The following is a 7950-nucleotide window of genomic DNA, read 5'->3' as shown; positions in this document are numbered from 1 at the left end:
ACTTCTTTAAAAAGAATTGTAGAATTTTTTTATAAAATGTAAAATTAATTGTTTAGAAGTGTCCCATAAACTTAGGATTTCAAATGTTAGTAGAAATTTTTTGCCTATTTATAAATTTTTTTTTCCTTTTTAGACGTTCTTTTATAAAAAAAAAATGGGCCTATTTTTTTGGACCTTTTTTACCTATTTTTGGAGGGTTTTTTAAACCTCTTTTGCCTATTATTTTAAAAGATTTTTACAATTTTTTTTGGATCAAGTCTATTTTAGGTAGAAATTTTTTTTCCCAAAGAAGATTAAAAAAAATTGATTAAATTAAAATAGTTGGATACTTGGGTTCGTATTAAACACGGACAAGAGTAATCTAGTGTACATATGTTTTTCTAAAGTAATTACTCTCCTAATATTAAAATAGATATATATTTTTGATTTAAAAGTTTTTATTTTATCAGGTTACTTAATTTTATAAGTACACCTCTCATCATATATTGTAAGACTTTTTAATTTTTAAAATATAGTTTACTCTTACTTACCTCTTATTTATTAATTCTCGTAATACCTTTTACCACATATTTTTTTTTTACCATATATTTTAGAACTCTTTAATTTTAAATATTATAAAGATAATTAATTAATAATATTTTTTAAAAATGATAATTTTACTTATTGTATAGACTTTTAATGAAGGTAAAGAATTCAATCAATAGTACTAAGCAGATTCATGCTTATTGAATTGGTTTTATAGTTTTGTACGTGATTTGATGAACTGGAAAATACAATGCTTAATTATGTAATCATATTAAAATTACTAAAAAGCACTCGTTTTTTACCGTAAACTTGAGAACATAACTAATCATATTTGTAAGTTTTTGTTGATTTCTTTTTATTTGTAGCACTACTCAACTTTCCTCAAATATTTAACCTTTTAAATTAATTATATTTTATAGGGATAATACACAAATACCATCCTCACTATAACTGAAATCGCTAGGATACACATAAATTAAATTAAGGTCCTATATTATCCCTTGATTTATTTTAAAGTGTAATAACACACCCTAAAATCTGTATAATCACTCACATGAAGGGAGGTGCTTTACACTCGCCTCCACATCAGCACCACGTCAATAAATCGTTGGATCTAAAAAAAATCATCCGATCTAAAAAAAAAATAAAAAAATTAAAACATATATTTTTTAAAAGAAAAAGGAATTTAATTTAAATTGTCCTCACCATATATTGCCTAAACTAAATCTCAAATATGCAATTTTTTTTTAATTTCATGTTAAGTATTTGAATAAAAAAGAAAAAGAAAAAAAAAACTTCCGATATTATACAAATTGATGAAATATCTGGAAAAAGATCACCGATAATTTAAGTATGTTGTGAAAAAAAAATTTATATTTCTAACAATAATAAAATTGGGCTCTATTTCATAATGAAAAAAAAGAAATCAACTTAAGTTTTAATGTTAACTACTTATGTGTATTAATTAATAATGAAAATGTCCAATTGAAAATGGATATGAACACACTCTTTGTGCCACCTCACCACTGAAATGTGTGTTTATTTAAAATAATCCAGAAGGATAATAGGACCTTAGTTTAGTTTAAATATGTCCTAGTGATTTCGGTTATAACTGAGGGAGATACTTGTGTATTACCCTATTTTCTAATATGAATAGGTAATTCAATCAATCAAAGTCTTTTTTATTAATTATAAAATTATCTGAATTCACCATTAATAATTTATTTTTCTAAATCAATATTTTTTTGGAAAGTAATACTTCTAGTACTTAATTTAAGACTATATTTAATAGTCAATTATAATTCTATATTTATAGATTATCATAATTCAAATAAAACTTTTGTGTATCAAAACTCAATACTTAACTAAAATTTTATATTTCGAATTCAACAAATAAGTTTAATTCGAGAGTCAACTACAATACTAACGAATAATATATCAAAATATAGTTAAATAATATAATCAAAATTAAGTCATGATTAAACAAAGAAAGACACAAACCTTTGATTTTTAGGCTACTTCATTCGATGGCAACAAACTTGTTTCGTCCAATTTCTTGTTGAGAAATTTACAACTGAAAGAGAAAACACAACAAAAATTATCAAAAAGGGAGCATCTATTGTCAATTATTAATTATGTATAATTCATATCTAATATTTAAAGCTATTAACTAAAAAAGTTAAAAGAAATATAAAAAAAATGATAATGAATGCAAAAAGACGATTTGAATCAAAATCAAAACAAGAAGAAAACTTAGAAGTAAAAAGAAGAAGCATTAAATAAGGAAAAGTAGGTTAAATTAAAAGCGAGAAGATTGTTAAATAAGGTAATATTTTAATTGATTTAGAAGTGTAAAATATTAAGACTTTTTTCCTAATTTTTTGGTCTCTATTTTTTTTTGGACGACATGTGATGACTATTTTATTTCATTTTTTTGTGTACATTCATTATACATGACTACGTGTATATCGTATCAAACAATACATATACAAATAAACTATTAAAAAATATAATAGCATTAAAGTACATGTAATATTTATTTAAATAATAAAATAAATACTATCTCTGTAACATTGTCAAACACAAGACCCTCAAATTTAATAATAACAAAAAACTTTAGTAAAGAACTCCTAAATTTAAAAAGAGCTCAACGTGCTCAAAAGTTTCCTAATAGAATTTGTCTTGTGTTATAGTAATAATAATAATAAAGTGTTCTAGACCTAAAGGAATTGAAGGTGCACGGAATTTATTGCTTAACATTTGATTCCAATTAGTTTAGAATTTATCACGTTAGCATTTATTATCATTAATTTAGGATTTATATTATATATACTCCCTCTATTTTATATTAATTGAATTTTTAGAACTTTTTTCATTGTTCAAAATAGTTGAATTGTTCAAAATTCAAGAGAAATGTTGAAACTTTTTTCAGGTTTACCCTTTCCATTAATGAAGTTTTATAATTTTCTAGAAATAGACTACACTACTTACAAAGTTATACTCCAATCAGGACTACTTGTATTTATGATTTCACATTTAATCATCTTTATGATATTGATTAAACAAAAGGATAATAGAGCAACATATGATTCAAATTTTGTTTTTGAATATTTTTTTTAATATGCGTGCATTACCTTAAAGGTAGAAAATTCAATCAATATTTTAAGAATTTTTTTACTTTTAATATAGTATAGATTATTATTATGATTTGGTAGTGACATTTGTGTAATTTGGAAAAAAGGGATTAATTTGATGACTCATGTTGCTGTCTAACAGGTGGAATGTCCAAACCAATCACTTTTCATGATCCATGATTAAGGTCAGTGATTGACCTCCTAATTATGATTAATGTTTGACTCAAATTTTCAACAGAGGGTTTTAAGACCGTTTATTAATTTTAATAAATTCAATTTTAAATACTAAACACTAAAGAACAGAACTGTTTTTGTCAAACTCTAGTTTAATAGTAATTAATGTGTTCTTTGTCTCATCTCAAATGGCTGCTATTTAGCTGATTTGGAACTTCATTACTTTACTATTTTCATCATCACCTGGTATTAAACACTACAGTGACTAATTAGGTTTTTTTTTTCCCGAAACTATACTGAGAAAATAAAACCTCCATGTCAAATTGGTTTATGCCTCTAGAACATAGAAAACTCCAGGTGCGAGAAAATATTTAGTAATTATTGGAATAGTAAAGATAGACGATTTACTTCATTGTTTAAAATAATATAATTTATCTTTTTATATGGGTAATAATTGGACTGAAGATCAGATCAAAAAGCGACACATGGCAGAAAGAATAGGTCAAAAATGACTCAGTAGAGGTGACACCAAATGCTATCCTCAGAACGTTAAAGATTCAAGGCCAAGACGGTCAGGCCGATGTCATATCAACAAAGCTTGCTTAACTCTGAAATTACGGGACGGAGCACCAAGTTGTGATCTGACAAAATAAGATTGAGATAAGTTCAAGGGTTTAGCCATTGCGGAAGAGTTTGAAATCTCCGCTAGTATGACGTAATTAATGTAAATGTGCATTTAATGGACTTAATAATGAGAGGGAGATCTAGAGAAGAAACAAACTTTTATTTTTAGGATTTAGTTACAAATAGCCCTCTATCTACTCAGTGGTAAATCATCTAATTGTTACTCATTTATCAAGCATTATGCTTTTATTCTGTGTTCTTAAGCTCAGTGGACATTAGGATTCTTGATCTTCTTATATCATTTTAAGTAATCCTCTCCTAATGAGTTAGATTTTAGTTTGAGTTACGCACAATACTCATTTCTATATCAGTTTTAATAGAATGATTAGTCAGTTGTTATCTAAATAAGCATATACTAAAAATTGTCATTTTCCGTAGAAAGAGTGAAAAGGCTTAGCATCTATTATTTGCATCATACTATATTAAATGTTAAATATGAGATGAGAATATGTAGTAATGAATCATTATTAGTAAATACAACAACAACTCAGTAAAATCCCACAACGTGGGTCTGGAGAGGGTTACTCCTACCAAGGTAGGACGTAAAAAGAGATTAGATAAGGCTAAGAAATTCAAAGCGTTATGGGAAAAAAAATAAACGAATAACTCAAATAACGAAAGCAGCACAGATAAAATAGAGTAATCAAAGTACAGAAAGTAATAGAAAGATAATAACAGAAGTCAGAGCACAAGAAATTATAGTGCGCTAATGCGCCTACTAATACGGAAGAATAACAAGACCATGTACTAACCTTCTACCCTAATATGAGTCTTCCACACCCTCTTATCTAAGGTCATGCCTTCGGTAAGCTATAATTGCGCCATGTCCTGTCTAATCACCTCTCCTCAATATTTCTTCGGCCTACCTACCACTTCTGAAACCATCCATGGCCAACCTCTCACCCTCCGCGCTGAGATATTTGTGTCTCTCCTCTTCACGTACTAAATCATCTTAATCGCATTTCTCGTATGTCATCCACAAGGGAATCATTATTAGTAAATATTTATGTGCAAATATTTATATAGTGATCTGACACATAGGTGTGAGAATATGAGTGACCTTATCAAAGAAAAGTCCCTTTCACTGCAACTGTATTTTTTAATTTATTTTTTTCAATTTAAATATTTTTACCTTTTAGAATTTTAGAATTTTAAAATTTTCAGAAGAAAAAAATCTATTTAAAATACCCCAATAATTACCCTCTTTATTGGGGTTTTTATTTATTGGCCTTTTACAGTTTACAAGTACAAAAAAGTGGGACCACCAGGACCATTATAAAAATATATTTCATTGGGTAGCTTTCCCATATCATTTATGAATTATAGGGTGCCAATCGCCTGCGTTGGCTCCATTTGGGAGAGTTATGTGGAGGCGCATTGGATTATGGAACTGTTTAATTGTCCCTCCAGGAACGTGGGGACCAATTGTTGTTGTCCTAACGGATTCCTCATCCCAACTATTTTTAATATAGTAAAATCTCACTGAATTAATATATATGAAATTATGAAAATATTATTATTTTATAAAATTATTAGTTAATTAATAAAATAATATTTATTAATTTAAAGAATATTTTGAAGTTTACTAAAAATTAATTTTGATATACAAGATATGGAGACAAAATTAGAATTCATAAGAAAAAACATTGTTTATTTAATAAATTTATTTGTGAAAATGACATTGATGAAAATGAGGTCATGATTAATAATTTAAGTTATAGCAATAAAATGAACGTCAATAACATATTGGATTACCCAGGTGAAAAATAATACACATTTAGATATCTAGAGTTTAGAAAAAATTATGGATACTATCGGAAAAAACAATGTTGAGGGTGAAGTTGAAGATGGTACAAAACCCTTGAAACTAGTTATGTATAAGAAATCACTTACCACATCTAGAACTATTCACAATTTTATAGTGCAGTTTGAAAAGACAACGTCGAAACTTTTGGATGCAATAAGAAAAGTTAAATGTGAGTTTCAACTAGATTTAAATTTTAACAGAAAACAAAATACTATAGAATCATATTTCACTAAATTATCTTTATATATTTATATTTTAAAATAATTATTAATTTATAATATTAATGAGACCATATATATGAATATAGGAGTCTTCTGAAAATATATTATCTTATTGTCTAATCGAAATAAGTTATTTTTTCTATTGCACCAAGTCAAAATCGGAGAAAAATATTACCTTATAGAGATTATTAATTTACCGCCTATTAATTTAGTGAGATTTTACTGTACATCAAAAAAACGGAATTAGAATTTCAATTGAAAGATTTTAAATAATTATTGTGTTTATTTTTTGTTTGTCTATTTTAACTTTATACCTTTTCTGCAAAATAATGATTAATATAAGTATTTTATCATTATATTTATTAAATTTTGAGAAATAATTTTAAAAACAAGTACTTAATCAATATTTAAGGTAAAATAAGAAAATACTTTTTGTGCATTGATGGTTTGTGAAATAAGAGAATACTATCATCATTTTCAACCGTCGATCTAAGAATTTAATTAAATTCGGATGTACGGTAATGATTACATTCTTTATGTCAATAGATAATGAATTTGAACTTATTGCAAAATGTATTTATATTGCTCTTTTCAGTCCTTATTTATCCTTTGAGAAAACTAAGAAGGTATTAACTACTCTCCTATTTTAATGTTTGACTCACTTAACTTTTCTTTTTATTCAAGTTAAAAAATAATGACATAATACATAAATATATTCTTAAATTTGATCTTAATTAATATTTATGCTCTCTGAATTTGGATGAGCATAAGTGGATAATTAAACTTGTACAAAATTAAATAAATAGACACATTTGTTCTACGTAGCGTACTAAATAGTAATTTCGTGTCCTACGTGTCTTCCGAAGTCTATTATGTCACGTAAAATTCGTTTGTCTACTTGTTCAATTTTATACAAATTTAAATTTTTACTTATGCAAGCTCAAAATTTGAGAGCATAAATATCAGTTAAATCCAAATTAAATAACATATTTATATACTATACCAAAAATAATTTTTTCCTTTTCTTTGGCAACACATGACAAAAAGTATCTTCTAGTTTAATTTGAGAAAGCTACAATATGCTAGTAAATACTTCTTCCTTTTCCTCCGTCTATTTCTACTTGTTCACTAAAGTAAAAATGAAAAAGGATCAAAATTACCCTCGAACTATTCGAAATAGCTCAAATATACTCTTCAACTATTTTGGGATCAAATATACCCTCGCTGTTACCAAAAGAGACCACAAATACCCTTCTACTTAACAGTTGACCGTTAAAGCTGATGTGATAATGTCACATGAAAAAAAATATCTACATGAACGGTCATGTCATCCTTTCTCCCTCTTCCTCTTTAGTTCAATGGTATTTTAAACCTTTTTTTCCTAATTTTCTTACACCACCACATATTTCTTTCCTCCAATAAATCATTAATACATTGGAAGACTTTACCATTTGTCCTTTGTTTCTATCAATGCAATATACATAGAGTATAGAAATAGTAAGTATTGAAAATTATTTACATTTAAAAGGTCATATTAATTGTAGGGGGTAAAATAGAAAAAAATTAATTAGTTCTATCTTGAAAACAACCTCTGGAAGAAATGCAAGGTAAGACTGTATACAATAGATCCTTGTGATCGAACCCTTTCCCAAATTCTGCGCATAGCAGGAGCTTAAGTGCACCGGGCTCCCACATGCCAAAGGCTGGTAAAAGATATTACTACAGATAGGGAAGAAGAAAAAAACAGTTGCAAAATTTAAGGTCAGTGAGGGATTTTATTATTTTTTACAACATAAAGAAAAAAAACAATAATGTTTTAGCCTTTCAACAAATGCAACAAAGCGGTCCCCTTCACTGATTTATTTGTTTTGTCCCTCTCCTCCAACCCCTACACTCCATCCCCGTC

The sequence above is a fragment of the Solanum dulcamara genome, chromosome 8, assembly GCF_947179165.1.
Source record: "Solanum dulcamara chromosome 8, daSolDulc1.2, whole genome shotgun sequence".
NCBI classification, from domain to species: domain Eukaryota; kingdom Viridiplantae; phylum Streptophyta; class Magnoliopsida; order Solanales; family Solanaceae; genus Solanum; species Solanum dulcamara.
Note: the sequence above shows the minus strand (reverse complement) of the source record.